Source organism: Oryzias latipes, chromosome 13 (genome assembly GCF_053564925.1).
Source record: "Oryzias latipes strain Hd-rR chromosome 13, Olatipes_Hd-rR_3.1".
In the NCBI taxonomy this organism is placed as follows: Eukaryota; Metazoa; Chordata; class Actinopteri; order Beloniformes; family Adrianichthyidae; genus Oryzias; species Oryzias latipes.
The window spans coordinates 8,334,198-8,353,913 of record NC_136249.1 but is presented as its reverse complement, the minus strand read 5'-3'; the positions used below and the strand labels follow the sequence as shown (position 1 = coordinate 8,353,913).

General features: G+C 39.2%; 18 non-coding genes across 18 annotated transcripts; all 18 read right to left on the bottom strand.

Moving 5' to 3' along the window:
- Positions 1 to 118: 118 nt before the first annotated feature.
- On the bottom strand, positions 119 to 200 carry trnal-cag (transfer RNA leucine (anticodon CAG)). The gene has a single exon. It is a non-coding gene; the product is annotated as a tRNA-Leu (tRNA).
- A 1,912-nt stretch (positions 201 to 2,112) lies between these two features.
- Positions 2,113 to 2,194, bottom strand: trnal-cag (transfer RNA leucine (anticodon CAG)). The gene has a single exon. It is a non-coding gene; the product is annotated as a tRNA-Leu (tRNA).
- Positions 2,195 to 3,104: 910 nt separating this feature from the next.
- On the bottom strand, positions 3,105 to 3,186 carry trnal-uag (transfer RNA leucine (anticodon UAG)). Its single transcript has one exon. It is a non-coding gene; the product is annotated as a tRNA-Leu (tRNA).
- A 921-nt stretch (positions 3,187 to 4,107) lies between these two features.
- Positions 4,108 to 4,189, bottom strand: trnal-cag (transfer RNA leucine (anticodon CAG)). The gene has a single exon. It is a non-coding gene; the product is annotated as a tRNA-Leu (tRNA).
- A 909-nt stretch (positions 4,190 to 5,098) lies between these two features.
- Positions 5,099 to 5,180, bottom strand: trnal-uag (transfer RNA leucine (anticodon UAG)). The gene has a single exon. It is a non-coding gene; the product is annotated as a tRNA-Leu (tRNA).
- A 920-nt stretch (positions 5,181 to 6,100) lies between these two features.
- On the bottom strand, positions 6,101 to 6,182 carry trnal-cag (transfer RNA leucine (anticodon CAG)). Its single transcript has one exon. It is a non-coding gene; the product is annotated as a tRNA-Leu (tRNA).
- Positions 6,183 to 8,094: 1,912 nt separating this feature from the next.
- trnal-cag (transfer RNA leucine (anticodon CAG)) lies at positions 8,095 to 8,176 on the bottom strand. Its single transcript has one exon. It is a non-coding gene; the product is annotated as a tRNA-Leu (tRNA).
- A 910-nt stretch (positions 8,177 to 9,086) lies between these two features.
- On the bottom strand, positions 9,087 to 9,168 carry trnal-uag (transfer RNA leucine (anticodon UAG)). Its single transcript has one exon. It is a non-coding gene; the product is annotated as a tRNA-Leu (tRNA).
- Positions 9,169 to 10,089: 921 nt separating this feature from the next.
- On the bottom strand, positions 10,090 to 10,171 carry trnal-cag (transfer RNA leucine (anticodon CAG)). Its single transcript has one exon. It is a non-coding gene; the product is annotated as a tRNA-Leu (tRNA).
- Positions 10,172 to 11,091: 920 nt separating this feature from the next.
- trnal-cag (transfer RNA leucine (anticodon CAG)) lies at positions 11,092 to 11,173 on the bottom strand. The gene has a single exon. It is a non-coding gene; the product is annotated as a tRNA-Leu (tRNA).
- A 916-nt stretch (positions 11,174 to 12,089) lies between these two features.
- On the bottom strand, positions 12,090 to 12,171 carry trnal-cag (transfer RNA leucine (anticodon CAG)). The gene has a single exon. It is a non-coding gene; the product is annotated as a tRNA-Leu (tRNA).
- A 909-nt stretch (positions 12,172 to 13,080) lies between these two features.
- Positions 13,081 to 13,162, bottom strand: trnal-uaa (transfer RNA leucine (anticodon UAA)). Its single transcript has one exon. It is a non-coding gene; the product is annotated as a tRNA-Leu (tRNA).
- Positions 13,163 to 14,083: 921 nt separating this feature from the next.
- trnal-cag (transfer RNA leucine (anticodon CAG)) lies at positions 14,084 to 14,165 on the bottom strand. Its single transcript has one exon. It is a non-coding gene; the product is annotated as a tRNA-Leu (tRNA).
- Positions 14,166 to 15,085: 920 nt separating this feature from the next.
- trnal-cag (transfer RNA leucine (anticodon CAG)) lies at positions 15,086 to 15,167 on the bottom strand. The gene has a single exon. It is a non-coding gene; the product is annotated as a tRNA-Leu (tRNA).
- A 909-nt stretch (positions 15,168 to 16,076) lies between these two features.
- On the bottom strand, positions 16,077 to 16,158 carry trnal-uag (transfer RNA leucine (anticodon UAG)). Its single transcript has one exon. It is a non-coding gene; the product is annotated as a tRNA-Leu (tRNA).
- A 921-nt stretch (positions 16,159 to 17,079) lies between these two features.
- On the bottom strand, positions 17,080 to 17,161 carry trnal-cag (transfer RNA leucine (anticodon CAG)). The gene has a single exon. It is a non-coding gene; the product is annotated as a tRNA-Leu (tRNA).
- A 920-nt stretch (positions 17,162 to 18,081) lies between these two features.
- Positions 18,082 to 18,163, bottom strand: trnal-cag (transfer RNA leucine (anticodon CAG)). Its single transcript has one exon. It is a non-coding gene; the product is annotated as a tRNA-Leu (tRNA).
- A 920-nt stretch (positions 18,164 to 19,083) lies between these two features.
- trnal-cag (transfer RNA leucine (anticodon CAG)) lies at positions 19,084 to 19,165 on the bottom strand. Its single transcript has one exon. It is a non-coding gene; the product is annotated as a tRNA-Leu (tRNA).
- Positions 19,166 to 19,716: the final 551 nt, after the last annotated feature.

Sequence of the window (19,716 nt, the reverse complement as noted above, 5' to 3'; positions counted from 1 at the left end):
GAATAAGTTCAAATCAAGCAAGCTATTAGGTGATGTTAATAGAGAACAAATGCAGAGCAGAGTTCCATTGATGAGGACACTATTAGCCAGTATAGAAGTAGCCTGACTGTTGGCTGAATGTCAGAAGTGGGATTTGAACCCACGCCTCTTACGAGACTGCGACCTGAACGCAGCGCCTTGGACCGCTCGGCCATCCTGACATGCTCTACAAAAGCCAATGGCGAGTGCAATACAAAGAAGACCTATCTTCTTACCAACTGCTTGTCTGTTCAGAAGGCAAAGATTGATTGGTGAAAACGGCCTTTCCTTTTTTAACTGAATTTACACTACTGAGAAGTTTTTTCTTGGTAAGGACCCATGATACTCAACAGTTACAATGTCGTGGAACTCTTGTCTGGTGGTAGCACCAGGATGTTCCGCAGTCTACGGTATTGAGGAAACTTTGAACGTTGATAGAAATGAATAGCCACTGTGTTTCAGCTCCACATTAAATGCTGCTTCTTTGTTTGCTTTGCAATTTCAAAGCACGTATCTCCTTCTTTGTGTCCATTCTTACATTTTTATGACTCTGGTAGAAGATTTGGATTTGATTGTAAATAGAACAAAGTACAGAGGAACATATAAAGTAAGTGGCAAGTTGGCACATGAGGTGTAAGGCAGCCTGGATAGGAGATCCAGACTTTGATTGAATGAAAGATGGGAGTAATTGTCACCTCTGGTAACCAGTTTCAACTCCTAATGACTAATTGAAAAAGCCAAGAACTCGTAGCCTTCGCTCAGTGTTGTAATCACAAATATGTCAGCCATATCTGCAATAGACAACAATGACTTTATGAATACCAGATTTGTTGAAAACAACTTCCATAAATGCTTATGGAAAAAAAACGACAAAATATCAGGAGGAGTTTTTAATGAATAGATTGATAACATATTGATTTGCCTTTGGTTAATTTGTAGCATGTGTGACAACAATGTTGAGAGCAAGTAAAGTAAGTTTTGTCTGAATAAGTTAAAATGAAGCAAGCTATTAGTTGATGTTAACAGAGAATAAATGCAGCGCAGAGTTCCATTGATGAGGACACCAATAGCTAGCATAGAAGTAGCCTGACTGTCAGAAGTAATATTTGAACCCACGCCTCTTACGAGACTGCGACCTAAACGCAGCGCCTTGGACCGCTCGGCCATCCTGACATCCTCTACAAAAACCCAATGGTGAGTGCAATACAAAGTAGACCTATGCCCTTAACAACTGCTTGTCTGTTCAGAAGGCAAAGATTGATTGGTGAAAACGGCCTTTCCTTTTTTAACTGAATTTACACTACTGAGAAGTTTTTTCTTGGTAAGGACCCATGATACTCAACAGTTACAATGTCGTGGAACTCTTGTCTGGTGGTAGCACCAGGATGTTCCGCAGTCTACGGTATTGAAGAAACCTTGAATGTTGATAGAAATGAATAGCCACTGTGTTTCAGCTCCACATTAAATGCTGCTTCTTTGTTTGCTTTGCAATTTCAAAGCACGTATCTCCTTCTTTGTGTCCATTCTTACATTTTTATGACTCTGGTAGAAGATTTGGATTTGATTGTAAATAGAACAAAGTACAGAGGAACATATAAAGTAAGTGGCAAGTTGGCACATGAGGTGTAAGGCAGCCTGGATAGGAGATCCAGACTTTGATTGAATGAAAGATGGGAGTAATTGTCACCTCTGGTAACCAGTTTCAACTCCTAATGACTAAGTGAAACAGTCAAGAACTTGTAGCCTTTGCTCAGTGTTGTAATCACAAATATGTCAGCCATATTTGCAATAATCAACAATGACTTTATGAATACCAGATTTGTTGAAAACAACTTCCATAAATGCTTATGGAAAAAAACAGATAAAATATCAGGAGGAGTTTTTAATGAATAGATTGATAAGATATTGATTCGCCTTTGGTTAATATGTAGCATGTGTGACAACAATGTTGAGAGCAAATAAAGTAAGTTTTGTCTGAATAAGTTCAAATCAAGCAAGCTATTAGGTGATGTTAATAGAGAACAAATGCAGAGCAGAGTTCCATTGATGAGGACACTATTAGCCAGTATAGAAGTAGCCTGACTGTTGGCTGAATGTCAGAAGTGGGATTTGAACCCACGCCTCTTACGAGACTGCGACCTGAACGCAGCGCCTTGGACCGCTCGGCCATCCTGACATCCTCTACAAAAACCCAATCGTGAGTGCAATACAAAGTAGACCTATGCCCTTAACAACTGCTTGTCTGTTCAGAAGGCAAAGATTGATTGGTGAAAACGGCCTTTCCTTTTTTAACTGAATTTACACTACTGAGAAGTTTTTTCTTGGTAAGGACCCATGATACTCAACAGTTACAATGTCGTGGAACTCTTGTCTGGTGGTAGCACCAGGATGTTCCGCAGTCTACGGTATTGAGGAAACTTTGAATGTTGATAGAAATGAATAGCCACTGTGTTTCAGCTCCACATTAAATGCTGCTTCTTTGTTTGCTTTGCAATTTCAAAGCACGAATCTCCTTCTTTGTGTCCATTCTTACATTTTTATGACTCTGGTAGAAGATTTGGATTTGATTGTAAATAGAACAAAGTACAGAGGAACATATAAAGTAAGTGGCAAGTTGGCACATGAGGTGTAAGGCAGCCTGGATAGGAGATCCAGACTTTGATTGAATGAAAGATGGGAGTAATTGTCACCTCTGGTAACCAGTTTCAACTCCTAATGACTAAGTGAAACAGTCAAGAAATTGTAGCCTTCGCTCAGTGTTGTAATCACAAATATGTCAGCCATATCTGCAATAGACAACAATGACTTTATGAATACCAGATTTGTTGAAAACAACTTCCATAAATGCTTATGGAAAAAAACAGACAAAATATCAGGAGGAGTTTTTAATGAATAGATTGATAACATATTGATTTGCCTTTGGTTAATTTGTAGCATGTGTGACAACAATGTTGAGAGCAAGTAAAGTAAGTTTTGTCTGAATAAGTTAAAATGAAGCAAGCTATTAGTTGATGTTAACAGAGAATAAATGCAGCGCAGAATTCCATTGATGAGGACACCAATAGCCAGCATAGAAGTAGCCTGACTGTCAGAAGTGGGATTTGAACCCACGCCTCTTACGAGACTGCAACCTAAACGCAGCGCCTTGGACCGCTCGGCCATCCTGACATCCTCTACAAAAACCCAATGGTGAGTGCAATACAAAGAAGACTTATGCGCTTAACAACTGCTTGTCTGTTCAGAAGGCAAAGATTGATTGGTGAAAACGGCCTTTCCTTTTTTAACTGAATTTACACTACTGAGAAGTTTTTTCTTGGTAAGGACCCATGATACTCAACAGTTACAATGTCGTGGAACTCTTGTCTGGTGGTAGCACCAGGATGTTCCGCAGTCTACGGTATTGAAGAAACCTTGAATGTTGATAGAAATGAATAGCCACTGTGTTTCAGCTCCACATTAAATGCTGCTTCTTTGTTTGCTTTGCAATTTCAAAGCCTGTATCTCCTTCTTTGTGTCCATTCTTACATTTTTATGACTCTGGTAGAAGATTTGGATTTGATTGTAAATAGAACAAAGTACAGAGGAACATATAAAGAAAGTGGCAAGTTGGCACATGAGGTGTAAGGCAGCCTGGATAGGAGATCCAGACTTTGATTGAATGAAAGATGGGAGTAATTGTCACCTCTGGTAACCAGTTTCAACTCCTAATGACTAAGTGAAACAGTCAAGAACTTGTAGCCTTCGCTCAGTGTTGTAATCACAAATATGTCAGCCATATTTGCAATAATCAACAATGACTTTATGAATACCAGATTTGTTGAAAACAACTTCCATAAATGCTTATGGAAAAAAACAGACAAAATATCAGGAGGAGTTTTTAATGAATAGATTGATAAGATATTGATTCGCCTTTGGTTAATATGTAGCATGTGTGACAACAATGTTGAGAGCAAATAAAGTAAGTTTTGTCTGAATAAGTTCAAATCAAGCAAGCTATTAGGTGATGTTAATAGAGAACAAATGCAGAGCAGAGTTCCATTGATGAGGACACTATTAGCCAGTATAGAAGTAGCCTGACTGTTGGCTGAATGTCAGAAGTGGGATTTGAACCCACGCCTCTTACGAGACTGCGACCTGAACGCAGCGCCTTGGACCGCTCGGCCATCCTGACATGCTCTACAAAAGCCAATGGCGAGTGCAATACAAAGAAGACCTATGTTCTTACCAACTGCTTGTCTGTTCAGAAGGCAAAGATTGATTGGTGAAAACGGCCTTTCCTTTTTTAACTGAATTTACACTACTGAGAAGTTTTTTCTTGGTAAGGACCCATGATACTCAACAGTTACAATGTCGTGGAACTATTGTCTGGTGGTAGCACCAGGATGTTCCGCAGTCTACGGTATTGAGGAAACTTTGAATGTTGATAGAAATGAATAGCCACTGTGTTTCAGCTCCCCATTAAATGCTGCTTCTTTGTTTGCTTTGCAATTTCAAAGCACGTATCTCCTTCTTTGTGTCCATTCTTACATTTTTATGACTCTGGTAGAAGATTTGGATTTGATTGTAAATAGAACAAAGTACAGAGGAACATATAAAGTAAGTGGCAAGTTGGCACATGAGGTGTAAGGCAGCCTGGATAGGAGATCCAGACTTTGATTGAATGAAAGATGGGAGTAATTGTCACCTCTGGTAACCAGTTTCAACTCCTAATGACTAATTGAAAAAGCCAAGAACTCGTAGCCTTCGCTCAGTGTTGTAATCACAAATATGTCAGCCATATCTGCAATAGACAACAATGACTTTATGAATACCAGATTTGTTGAAAACGACTTCCATAAATGCTTATGGAAAAAAAACGACAAAATATCAGGAGGAGTTTTTAATGAATAGATTGATAACATATTGATTTGCCTTTGGTTAATTTGTAGCATGTGTGACAACAATGTTGAGAGCAAGTAAAGTAAGTTTTGTCTGAATAAGTTAAAATGAAGCAAGCTATTAGTTGATGTTAACAGAGAATAAATGCAGCGCAGAGTTCCATTGATGAGGACACCAATAGCCAGCATAGAAGTAGCCTGACTGTCAGAAGTGGGATTTGAACCCACGCCTCTTACGAGACTGCAACCTAAACGCAGCGCCTTGGACCGCTCGGCCATCCTGACATGCTCTACAAAAGCCAATGGCGAGTGCAATACAAAGAAGACCTATGTTCTTACCAACTGCTTGTCTGTTCAGAAGGCAAAGATTGATTGGTGAAAACGGCCTTTCCTTTTTTAACTGAATTTACACTACTGAGAAGTTTTTTCTTGGTAAGGACCCATGATACTCAACAGTTACAATGTCGTGGAACTCTTGTCTGGTGGTAGCACCAGGATGTTCCGCAGTCTACGGTATTGAGGAAACTTTGAATGTTGATAGAAATGAATAGCCACTGTGTTTCAGCTCCCCATTAAATGCTGCTTCTTTGTTTGCTTTGCAATTTCAAAGCACGTATCTCCTTCTTTGTGTCCATTCTTACATTTTTATGACTCTGGTAGAAGATTTGGATTTGATTGTAAATAGAACAAAGTACAGAGGAACATATAAAGTAAGTGGCAAGTTGGCACATGAGGTGTAAGGCAGCCTGGATAGGAGATCCAGACTTTGATTGAATGAAAGATGGGAGTAATTGTCACCTCTGGTAACCAGTTTCAACTCCTAATGACTAATTGAAAAAGCCAAGAACTCGTAGCCTTCGCTCAGTGTTGTAATCACAAATATGTCAGCCATATCTGCAATAGACAACAATGACTTTATGAATACCAGATTTGTTGAAAACGACTTCCATAAATGCTTATGGAAAAAAAACGACAAAATATCACGAGGAGTTTTTAATGAATAGATTGATAAGATATTGATTCGCCTTTGGTTAATATGTAGCATGTGTGACAACAATGTTGAGAGCAAATAAAGTAAGTTTTGTCTGAATAAGTTCAAATCAAGCAAGCTATTAGGTGATGTTAATAGAGAACAAATGCAGAGCAGAGTTCCGTTGATGAGGACACTATTAGCCAGTATAGAAGTAGCCTGACTGTTGGCTGAATGTCAGAAGTGGGATTTGAACCCACGCCTCTTACGAGACTGCGACCTGAACGCAGCGCCTTGGACCGCTCGGCCATCCTGACATGCTCTACAAAAGCCAATGGCGAGTGCAATACAAAGAAGACCTATCTTCTTACCAACTGCTTGTCTGTTCAGAAGGCAAAGATTGATTGGTGAAAACGGCCTTTCCTTTTTTAACTGAATTTACACTACTGAGAAGTTTTTTCTTGGTAAGGACCCATGATACTCAACAGTTACAATGTCGTGGAACTCTTGTCTGGTGGTAGCACCAGGATGTTCCGCAGTCTACGGTATTGAGGAAACTTTGAACGTTGATAGAAATGAATAGCCACTGTGTTTCAGCTCCACATTAAATGCTGCTTCTTTGTTTGCTTTGCAATTTCAAAGCACGTATCTCCTTCTTTGTGTCCATTCTTACATTTTTATGACTCTGGTAGAAGATTTGGATTTGATTGTAAATAGAACAAAGTACAGAGGAACATATAAAGTAAGTGGCAAGTTGGCACATGAGGTGTAAGGCAGCCTGGATAGGAGATCCAGACTTTGATTGAATGAAAGATGGGAGTAATTGTCACCTCTGGTAACCAGTTTCAACTCCTAATGACTAATTGAAAAAGCCAAGAACTCGTAGCCTTCGCTCAGTGTTGTAATCACAAATATGTCAGCCATATCTGCAATAGACAACAATGACTTTATGAATACCAGATTTGTTGAAAACAACTTCCATAAATGCTTATGGAAAAAAAACGACAAAATATCAGGAGGAGTTTTTAATGAATAGATTGATAACATATTGATTTGCCTTTGGTTAATTTGTAGCATGTGTGACAACAATGTTGAGAGCAAGTAAAGTAAGTTTTGTCTGAATAAGTTAAAATGAAGCAAGCTATTAGTTGATGTTAACAGAGAATAAATGCAGCGCAGAGTTCCATTGATGAGGACACCAATAGCTAGCATAGAAGTAGCCTGACTGTCAGAAGTAATATTTGAACCCACGCCTCTTACGAGACTGCGACCTAAACGCAGCGCCTTGGACCGCTCGGCCATCCTGACATCCTCTACAAAAACCCAATGGTGAGTGCAATACAAAGTAGACCTATGCCCTTAACAACTGCTTGTCTGTTCAGAAGGCAAAGATTGATTGGTGAAAACGGCCTTTCCTTTTTTAACTGAATTTACACTACTGAGAAGTTTTTTCTTGGTAAGGACCCATGATACTCAACAGTTACAATGTCGTGGAACTCTTGTCTGGTGGTAGCACCAGGATGTTCCGCAGTCTACGGTATTGAAGAAACCTTGAATGTTGATAGAAATGAATAGCCACTGTGTTTCAGCTCCACATTAAATGCTGCTTCTTTGTTTGCTTTGCAATTTCAAAGCACGTATCTCCTTCTTTGTGTCCATTCTTACATTTTTATGACTCTGGTAGAAGATTTGGATTTGATTGTAAATAGAACAAAGTACAGAGGAACATATAAAGTAAGTGGCAAGTTGGCACATGAGGTGTAAGGCAGCCTGGATAGGAGATCCAGACTTTGATTGAATGAAAGATGGGAGTAATTGTCACCTCTGGTAACCAGTTTCAACTCCTAATGACTAAGTGAAACAGTCAAGAACTTGTAGCCTTTGCTCAGTGTTGTAATCACAAATATGTCAGCCATATTTGCAATAATCAACAATGACTTTATGAATACCAGATTTGTTGAAAACAACTTCCATAAATGCTTATGGAAAAAAACAGATAAAATATCAGGAGGAGTTTTTAATGAATAGATTGATAAGATATTGATTCGCCTTTGGTTAATATGTAGCATGTGTGACAACAATGTTGAGAGCAAATAAAGTAAGTTTTGTCTGAATAAGTTCAAATCAAGCAAGCTATTAGGTGATGTTAATAGAGAACAAATGCAGAGCAGAGTTCCATTGATGAGGACACTATTAGCCAGTATAGAAGTAGCCTGACTGTTGGCTGAATGTCAGAAGTGGGATTTGAACCCACGCCTCTTACGAGACTGCGACCTGAACGCAGCGCCTTGGACCGCTCGGCCATCCTGACATCCTCTACAAAAACCCAATCGTGAGTGCAATACAAAGTAGACCTATGCCCTTAACAACTGCTTGTCTGTTCAGAAGGCAAAGATTGATTGGTGAAAACGGCCTTTCCTTTTTTAACTGAATTTACACTACTGAGAAGTTTTTTCTTGGTAAGGACCCATGATACTCAACAGTTACAATGTCGTGGAACTCTTGTCTGGTGGTAGCACCAGGATGTTCCGCAGTCTACGGTATTGAGGAAACTTTGAATGTTGATAGAAATGAATAGCCACTGTGTTTCAGCTCCACATTAAATGCTGCTTCTTTGTTTGCTTTGCAATTTCAAAGCACGAATCTCCTTCTTTGTGTCCATTCTTACATTTTTATGACTCTGGTAGAAGATTTGGATTTGATTGTAAATAGAACAAAGTACAGAGGAACATATAAAGTAAGTGGCAAGTTGGCACATGAGGTGTAAGGCAGCCTGGATAGGAGATCCAGACTTTGATTGAATGAAAGATGGGAGTAATTGTCACCTCTGGTAACCAGTTTCAACTCCTAATGACTAAGTGAAACAGTCAAGAACTCGTAGCCTTCGCTCAGTGTTGTAATCACAAATATGTCAGCCATATCTGCAATAGACAACAATGACTTTATGAATACCAGATTTGTTGAAAACAACTTCCATAAATGCTTATGGAAAAAAACAGACAAAATATCAGGATGAGTTTTTAATGAATAGATTGATAACATATTGATTTGCCTTTGGTTAATTTGTAGCATGTCTGACAACAATGTTGAGAGCAAGTAAAGTAAGTTTTGTCTGAATAAGTTAAAATGAAGCAAGCTATTAGTTGATGTTAACAGAGAATAAATGCAGCGCAGAGTTCCATTGATGAGGACACCAATAGCCAGCTTAGAAGTAGCCTGACTGTCAGAAGTGGGATTTGAACCCACGCCTCTTACGAGACTGCGACCTAAACGCAGCGCCTTGGACCGCTCGGCCATCCTGACATCCTCTACAAAAACCCAATGGTGAGTGCAATACAAAGAAGACCTATGCGCTTAACAACTGCTTGTCTGTTCAGAAGGCAAAGATTGATTGGTGAAAACGGCCTTTCCTTTTTTAACTGAATTTACACTACTGAGAAGTTTTTTCTTGGTAAGGACCCATGATACTCAACAGTTACAATGTCGTGGAACTCTTGTCTGGTGGTAGCACCAGGATGTTCCGCAGTCTACGGTATTGAGGAAACTTTGAATGTTGATAGAAATGAATAGCCACTGTGTTTCAGCTCCACATTAAATGCTGCTTCTTTGTTTGCTTTGCAATTTCAAAGCACGTATCTCCTTCTTTGTGTCCATTCTTACATTTTTATGACTCTGGTAGAAGATTTGGATTTGATTGTAAATAGAACAAAGTACAGAGGAACATATAAAGTAAGTGGCAAGTTGGCACATGAGGTGTAAGGCAGCCTGGATAGGAAATCCAGACTTTGATTGAATGAAAGATGGGAGTAATTGTCACCTCTGGTAACCAGTTTCAACTCCTAATGACTAAGTGAAACAGTCAAGAACTTGTAGCCTTCGCTCAGTGTTGTAATCACAAATATGTCAGCCATATTTGCAATAATCAACAATGACTTTATGAATAACAGATTTGTTGAAAACAACTTCCATAAATGCTTATGGAAAAAAACAGACAAAATATCAGGAGGAGTTTTTAATGAATAGATTGATAAGATATTGATTCGCCTTTGGTTAATATGTAGCATGTGTGACAACAATGTTGAGAGCAAATAAAGTAAGTTTTGTCTGAATAAGTTCAAATCAAGCAAGCTATTAGGTGATGTTAATAGAGAACAAATGCAGAGCAGAGTTCCATTGATGAGGACACTATTAGCCAGTATAGAAGTAGCCTGACTGTTGGCTGAATGTCAGAAGTGGGATTTGAACCCACGCCTCTTACGAGACTGCGACCTGAACGCAGCGCCTTGGACCGCTCGGCCATCCTGACATGCTCTAAAAAAGCCAATGGCGAGTGCAATACAAAGAAGACCTATGTTCTTACCAACTGCTTGTCTGTTCAGAAGGCAAAGATTGATTGGTGAAAACGGCCTTTCCTTTTTTAACTGAATTTACACTACTGAGAAGTTTTTTCTTGGTAAGGACCCATGATACTCAACAGTTACAATGTCGTGGAACTCTTGTCTGGTGGTAGCACCAGGATGTTCCGCAGTCTACGGTATTGAGGAAACTTTGAATGTTGATAGAAATGAATAGCCACTGTGTTTCAGCTCCACATTAAATGCTGCTTCTTTGTTTGCTTTGCAATTTCAAAGCACGTATCTCCTTCTTTGTGTCCATTCTTACATTTTTATGACTCTGGTAGAAGATTTGGATTTGATTGTAAATAGAACAAAGTACAGAGGAACATATAAAGTAAGTGGCAAGTTGGCACATGAGGTGTAAGGCAGCCTGGATAGGAGATCCAGACTTTGATTGAATGAAAGATGGGAGTAATTGTCACCTCTGGTAACCAGTTTCAACTCCTAATGACTAATTGAAAAAGCCAAGAACTCGTAGCCTTCGCTCAGTGTTGTAATCACAAATATGTCAGCCATATCTGCAATAGACAACAATGACTTTATGAATACCAGATTTGTTGAAAACAACTTCCATAAATGCTTATGGAAAAAAAACGACAAAATATCAGGAGGAGTTTTTAATGAATAGATTGATAACATATTGATTTGCCTTTGGTTAATATGTAGCATGTGTGACAACAATGTTGAGAGCAAATAAAGTAAGTTTTGTCTGAATAAGTTCAAATCAAGCAAGCTATTAGGTGATGTTAATAGAGAACAAACGCAGAGCAGAGTTCCATTGATGAGGACACTATTAGCCAGTATAGAAGTAGCCTGACTGTTGGCTGAATGTCAGAAGTGGGATTTGAACCCACGCCTCTTACGAGACTGCGACCTGAACGCAGCGCCTTGGAACGCTCGGCCATCCTGACATGCTCTACAAAAGCCAATGGCGAGAGCAATACAAAGAAGACCTATGTTCTTACCAACTGCTTGTCTGTTCAGAAGGCAAAGATTGATTGGTGAAAACGGCCTTTCCTTTTTTAACTGAATTTACACTACTGAGAAGTTTTTTCTTGGTAAGGACCCATGATACTCAACAGTTACAATGTCGTGGAACTCTTGTCTGGTGGTAGCACCAGGATGTTCCGCAGTCTACGGTATTGAGGAAACTTTGAATGTTGATAGAAATGAATAGCCACTGTGTTTCAGCTCCACATTAAATGCTGCTTCTTTGTTTGCTTTGCAATTTCAAAGCACGTATCTCCTTCTTTGTGTCCATTCTTACATTTTTATGACTCTGGTAGAAGATTTGGATTTGATTGTAAATAGAACAAAGTACAGAGGAACATATAAAGTAAGTGGCAAGTTGGCACATGAGGTGTAAGGCAGCCTGGATAGGAGATCCAGACTTTGAATGAAAGATGGGAGTAATTGTCACCTCTGGTAACCAGTTTCAACTCCTAATGACTAATTGAAAAAGCCAAGAACTCGTAGCCTTCGCTCAGTGTTGTAATCACAAATATGTCAGCCATATCTGCAATAGACAACAATGACTTTATGAATACCAGATTTGTTGAAAACAACTTCCATAAATGCTTATGGAAAAAAAACGACAAAATATCAGGAGGAGTTTTTAATGAATAGATTGATAACATATTGATTTGCCTTTGGTTAATATGTAGTATGTGTGACAACAATGTTGAGAGCAAGTAAAGTAAGTTTTGTCTGAATAAGTTAAAATGAAGCAAGCTATTAGTTGATGTTAACAGAGAATAAATGCAGAGCAGAGTTCCATTGATGAGGACACCAATAGCCAGTATAGAAGTAGCCTGACTGTTGGCTGAATGTCAGAAGTGGGATTTGAACCCACGCCTCTTACGAGACTGCGACCTGAACGCAGCGCCTTGGACCGCTCGGCCATCCTGACATGCTCTACAAAAGCCAATGGCGAGTGCAATACAAAGAAGACCTATGTTCTTACCAACTGCTTGTCTGTTCAGAAGGCTAAGATTGATTGGTGAAAACGGCCTTTCCTTTTTTAACTGAATTTACACTACTGAGAAGTTTTTTCTTGGTAAGGACCCATGATACTCAACAGTTACAATGTCGTGGAACTCTTGTCTGGTGGTAGCACCAGGATGTTCCGCAGTCTACGGTATTGAGGAAACTTTGAATGTTGATAGAAATGAATAGCCACTGTGTTTCAGCTCCACATTAAATGCTGCTTCTTTGTTTGCTTTGCAATTTCAAAGCACGTATCTCCTTCTTTGTGTCCATTCTTACATTTTTATGACTCTGGTAGAAGATTTGGATTTGATTGTAAATAGAACAAAGTACAGAGGAACATATAAAGTAAGTGGCAAGTTGGCACATGAGGTGTAAGGCAGCCTGGATAGGAGATCCAGACTTTGATTGAATGAAAGATGGGAGTAATTGTCACCTCTGGTAACCAGTTTCAACTCCTAATGACTAAGTGAAACTGTCAAGAAATTGTAGCCTTCGCTCAGTGTTGTAATCACAAATATGTCAGCCATATCTGCAATAGACAACAATTACTTTATGAAGACCAGATTTGTTGAAAACAACTTCCATAAATGCTTATGGAAAAAAACAGACAAAATATCAGGAGGAGTTTTTAATGAATAGATTGATAACATATTGATTTGCCTTTGGTTAATTTGTAGCATGTGTGACAACAATGTTGAGAGCAAGTAAAGTAAGTTTTGTCTGAATAAGTTAAAATGAAGCAAGCTATTAGTTGATGTTAACAGAGAATAAATGCAGCGCAGAGTTCCATTGATGAGGACACCAATAGCCAGCATAGAAGTAGCCTGACTGTCAGAAGTGGGATTTGAACCCACGCCTCTTACGAGACTGCAACTTAAACGCAGCGCCTTGGACCGCTCGGCCATCCTGACATCCTCTACAAAAACCCAATGGTGAGTGCAATACAAAGAAGACTTATGCGCTTAACAACTGCTTGTCTGTTCAGAAGGCAAAGATTGATTGGTGAAAACGGCCTTTCCTTTTTTAACTGAATTTACACTACTGAGAAGTTTTTTCTTGGTAAGGACCCATGATACTCAACAGTTACAATGTCGTGGAACTCTTGTCTGGTGGTAGCACCAGGATGTTCCGCAGTCTACGGTATTGAAGAAACCTTGAATGTTGATAGAAATGAATAGCCACTGTGTTTCAGCTCCACATTAAATGCTGCTTCTTTGTTTGCTTTGCAATTTCAAAGCACGTATCTCCTTCTTTGTGTCCATTCTTACATTTTTATGACTCTGGTAGAAGATTTGGATTTGATTGTAAATAGAACAAAGTACAGAGGAACATATAAAGAAAGTGGCAAGTTGGCACATGAGGTGTAAGGCAGCCTGGATAGGAGATCCAGACTTTGATTGAATGAAAGATGGGAGTAATTGTCACCTCTGGTAACCAGTTTCAACTCCTAATGACTAAGTGAAACAGTCAAGAACTTGTAGCCTTCGCTCAGTGTTGTAATCACAAATATGTCAGCCATATTTGCAATAATCAACAATGACTTTATGAATACCAGATTTGTTGAAAACAACTTCCATAAATGCTTATGGAAAAAAACAGACAAAATATCAGGAGGAGTTTTTAATGAATAGATTGATAAGATATTGATTCGCCTTTGGTTAATATGTAGCATGTGTGACAACAATGTTGAGAGCAAATAAAGTAAGTTTTGTCTGAATAAGTTCAAATCAAGCAAGCTATTAGGTGATGTTAATAGAGAACAAATGCAGAGCAGAGTTCCATTGATGAGGACACTATTAGCCAGTATAGAAGTAGCCTGACTGTTGGCTGAATGTCAGAAGTGGGATTTGAACCCACGCCTCTTACGAGACTGCGACCTGAACGCAGCGCCTTGGACCGCTCGGCCATCCTGACATGCTCTACAAAAGCCAATGGCGAGTGCAATACAAAGAAGACCTATGTGCTTAACAACTGCTTGTCTGCTCAGAAGGCAAAGATTGATTGGTGAAAACGGCCTTTCCTTTTTTAACTGAATTTACACTACTGAGAAGTTTTTTCTTGGTAAAGACCCATGATACTCAACAGTTACAATGTCGTGGAACTCTTGTCTGGTGGTAGCACCAGGATGTTCCGCAGTCTACGGTATTGAGGAAACTTTGAATGTTGATAGAAATGAATAGCCACTGTGTTTCAGCTCCACATTAAATGCTGCTTCTTTGTTTGCTTTGCAATTTCAAAGCACGTATCTCCTTCTTTGTGTCCATTCTTACATTTTTATGACTCTGGTAGAAGATTTGGATTTGATTGTAAATAGAACAAAGTACAGAGGAACATATAAAGTAAGTGGCAAGTTGGCACATGAGGTGTAAGGCAGCCTGGATAGGAGATCCAGACTTTGATTGAATGAAAGATGGGAGTAATTGTCACCTCTGGTAACCAGTTTCAACTCCTAATGACTAAGTGAAACAGTCAAGAACTTGTAGCCTTCGCTCAGTGTTGTAATCACAAATATGTCAGCCATATTTGCAATAATCAACAATGACTTTATGAATAACAGATTTGTTGAAAACAACTTCCATAAATGCTTATGGAAAAAAACAGACAAAATATCAGGAGGAGTTTTTAATGAATAGATTGATAAGATATTGATTCGCCTTTGGTTAATATGTAGCATGTGTGACAACAATGTTGAGAGCAAATAAAGTAAGTTTTGTCTGAATAAGTTCAAATCAAGCAAGCTATTAGGTGATGTTAATAGAGAACAAATGCAGAGCAGAGTTCCATTGATGAGGACACTATTAGCCAGTATAGAAGTAGCCTGACTGTTGGCTGAATGTCAGAAGTGGGATTTGAACCCACGCCTCTTACGAGACTGCGACCTGAACGCAGCGCCTTGGACCGCTCGGCCATCCTGACATGCTCTACAAAAGCCAATGGCGAGAGCAATACAAAGAAGACCTATGTTCTTACCAACTGCTTGTCTGTTCAGAAGGCAAAGATTGATTGGTGAAAACGGCCTTTCCTTTTTTAACTGAATTTACACTACTGAGAAGTTTTTTCTTGGTAAGGACCCATGATACTCAACAGTTACAATGTCGTGGAACTCTTGTCTGGTGGTAGCACCAGGATGTTCCGCAGTCTACGGTATTGAGGAAACTTTGAATGTTGATAGAAATGAATAGCCACTGTGTTTCAGCTCCACATTAAATGCTGCTTCTTTGTTTGCTTTGCAATTTCAAAGCACGAATCTCCTTCTTTGTGTCCATTCTTACATTTTTATGACTCTGGTAGAAGATTTGGATTTGATTGTAAATAGAACAAAGTACAGAGGAACATATAAAGTAAGTGGCAAGTTGGCACATGAGGTGTAAGGCAGCCTGGATAGGAGATCCAGACTTTGATTGAATGAAAGATGGGAGTAATTGTCACCTCTGGTAACCAGTTTCAACTCCTAATGACTAAGTGAAACAGTCAAGAACTCGTAGCCTTCGCTCAGTGTTGTAATCACAAATATGTCAGCCATATCTGCAATAGACAACAATGACTTTATGAATACCAGATTTGTTGAAAACAACTTCCATAAATGCTTATGGAAAAAAACAGACAAAATATCAGGAGGAGTTTTTAATGAATAGATTGATAACATATTTATTTGCCTTTGGTTAATTTGTAGCATGTCTGACAACAATGTTGAGAGCAAGTAAAGTAAGTTTTGTCTGAATAAGTTAAAATGAAGCAAGCTATTAGTTGATGTTAACAGAGAATAAATGCAGCGCAGAGTTCCATTGATGAGGACACCAATAGCCAGCATAGAAGTAGCCTGACTGTCAGAAGTGGGATTTGAACACACGCCTCTTACGAGACTGCGACCTAAACGCAGCGCCTTGGACCGCTCGGCCATCCTGACATCCTCTACAAAAACCCAATGGTGAGTGCAATACAAAGAAGACCTATGCGCTTAACAACTGCTTGTCTGTTCAGAAGGCAAAGATTGATTGGTGAAAACGGCCTTTCCTTTTTTAACTGAATTTACACTACTGAGAAGTTTTTTCTTGGTAAGGACCCATGATACTCAACAGTTACAATGTCGTGGAACTCTTGTCTGGTGGTAGCACCAGGATGTTCCGCAGTCTACGGTATTGAGGAAACTTTGAATGTTGATAGAAATGAATAGCCACTGTGTTTCAGCTCCACATTAAATGCTGCTTCTTTGTTTGCTTTGCAATTTCAAAGCACGTATCTCCTTCTTTGTGTCCATTCTTACATTTTTATGACTCTGGTAGAAGATTTGGATTTGATTGTAAATAGAACAAAGTACAGAGGAACATATAAAGTAAGTGGCAAGTTGGCACATGAGGTGTAAGGCAGCCTGGATAGGAGATCCAGACTTTGATTGAATGAAAGATGGGAGTAATTGTCACCTCTGGTAACCAGTTTCAACTCCTAATGACTAAGTGAAACAGTCAAGAACTTGTAGCCTTCGCTCAGTGTTGTAATCACAAATATGTCAGCCATATTTGCAATAATCAACAATGACTTTATGAATAACAGATTTGTTGAAAACAACTTCCATAAATGCTTATGGAAAAAAACAGACAAAATATCAGGAGGAGTTTTTAATGAATAGATTGATAAGATATTGATTCGCCTTTGGTTAATATGTAGCATGTGTGACAACAATGTTGAGAGCAAATAAAGTAAGTTTTGTCTGAATAAGTTCAAATCAAGCAAGCTATTAGGTGATGTTAATAGAGAACAAATGCAGAGCAGAGTTCCATTGATGAGGACACTATTAGCCAGTATAGAAGTAGCCTGACTGTTGGCTGAATGTCAGAAGTGGGATTTGAACCCACGCCTCTTACGAGACTGCGACCTGAACGCAGCGCCTTGGACCGCTCGGCCATCCTGACATGCTCTACAAAAGCCAATGGCGAGTGCAATACAAAGAAGACCTATGTGCTTAACAACTGCTTGTCTGCTCAGAAGGCAAAGATTGATTGGTGAAAACGGCCTTTCCTTTTTTAACTGAATTTACACTACTGAGAAGTTTTTTCTTGGTAAAGACCCATGATACTCAACAGTTACAATGTCGTGGAACTCTTGTCTGGTGGTAGCACCAGGATGTTCCGCAGTCTACGGTATTGAGGAAACTTTGAATGTTGATAGAAATGAATAGCCACTGTGTTTCAGCTCCACATTAAATGCTGCTTCTTTGTTTGCTTTGCAATTTCAAAGCACGTATCTCCTTCTTTGTGTCCATTCTTACATTTTTATGACTCTGGTAGAAGATTTGGATTTGATTGTAAATAGAACAAAGTACAGAGGAACATATAAAGTAAGTGGCAAGTTGGCACATGAGGTGTAAGGCAGCCTGGATAGGAGATCCAGACTTTGATTGAATGAAAGATGGGAGTAATTGTCACCTCTGGTAACCAGTTTCAACTCCTAATGACTAAGTGAAACAGTCAAGAACTTGTAGCCTTCGCTCAGTGTTGTAATCACAAATATGTCAGCCATATTTGCAATAATCAACAATGACTTTATGAATAACAGATTTGTTGAAAACAACTTCCATAAATGCTTATGGAAAAAAACAGACAAAATATCAGGAGGAGTTTTTAATGAATAGATTGATAAGATATTGATTCGCCTTTGGTTAATATGTAGCATGTGTGACAACAATGTTGAGAGCAAATAAAGTAAGTTTTGTCTGAATAAGTTCAAATCAAGCAAGCTATTAGGTGATGTTAATAGAGAACAAATGCAGAGCAGAGTTCCATTGATGAGGACACTATTAGCCAGTATAGAAGTAGCCTGACTGTTGGCTGAATGTCAGAAGTGGGATTTGAACCCACGCCTCTTACGAGACTGCGACCTGAACGCAGCGCCTTGGACCGCTCGGCCATCCTGACATGCTCTACAAAAGCCAATGGCGAGAGCAATACAAAGAAGACCTATGTTCTTACCAACTGCTTGTCTGTTCAGAAGGCAAAGATTGATTGGTGAAAACGGCCTTTCCTTTTTTAACTGAATTTACACTACTGAGAAGTTTTTTCTTGGTAAGGACCCATGATACTCAACAGTTACAATGTCGTGGAACTCTTGTCTGGTGGTAGCACCAGGATGTTCCGCAGTCTACGGTATTGAGGAAACTTTGAATGTTGATAGAAATGAATAGCCACTGTGTTTCAGCTCCACATTAAATGCTGCTTCTTTGTTTGCTTTGCAATTTCAAAGCACGAATCTCCTTCTTTGTGTCCATTCTTACATTTTTATGACTCTGGTAGAAGATTTGGATTTGATTGTAAATAGAACAAAGTACAGAGGAACATATAAAGTAAGTGGCAAGTTGGCACATGAGGTGTAAGGCAGCCTGGATAGGAGATCCAGACTTTGATTGAATGAAAGATGGGAGTAATTGTCACCTCTGGTAACCAGTTTCAACTCCTAATGACTAAGTGAAACAGTCAAGAACTCGTAGCCTTCGCTCAGTGTTGTAATCACAAATATGTCAGCCATATCTGCAATAGACAACAATGACTTTATGAATACCAGATTTGTTGAAAACAACTTCCATAAATGCTTATGGAAAAAAACAGACAAAATATCAGGAGGAGTTTTTAATGAATAGATTGATAACATATTGATTTGCCTTTGGTTAATTTGTAGCATGTCTGACAACAATGTTGAGAGCAAGTAAAGTAAGTTTTGTCTGAATAAGTTAAAATGAAGCAAGCTATTAGTTGATGTTAACAGAGAATAAATGCAGAGCAGAGTTCCATTGATGAGGACACCAATAGCCAGTATAGAAGTAGCCTGACTGTTGGCTGAATGTCAGAAGTGGGATTTGAACCCACGCCTCTTACGAGACTGCGACCTGAACGCAGCGCCTTGGACCGCTCGGCCATCCTGACATGCTCTACAAAAGCCAATGGCGAGTGCAATACAAAGAAGACCTATGTTCTTACCAACTGCTTGTCTGTTCAGAAGGCAAAGATTGATTGGTGAAAACGGCCTTTCCTTTTTTAACTGAATTTACACTACTGAGAAGTTTTTTCTTGGTAAGGACCCATGATACTCAACAGTTACAATGTCGTGGAACTCTTGTCTGGTGGTAGCACCAGGATGTTCCGCAGTCTACGGTATTGAGGAAACTTTGAATGTTGATAGAAATGAATAGCCACTGTGTTTCAGCTCCACATTAAATGCTGCTTCTTTGTTTGCTTTGCAATTTCAAAGCACGTATCTCCTTCTTTGTGTCCATTCTTACATTTTTATGACTCTGGTAGAAGATTTGGATTTGATTGTAAATAGAACAAAGTACAGAGGAACATATAAAGTAAGTGGCAAGTTGGCACATGAGGTGTAAGGCAGCCTGGATAGGAGATCCAGACTTTGATTGAATGAAAGATGGGAGTAATTGTCACCTCTGGTAACCAGTTTCAACTCCTAATGACTAAGTGAA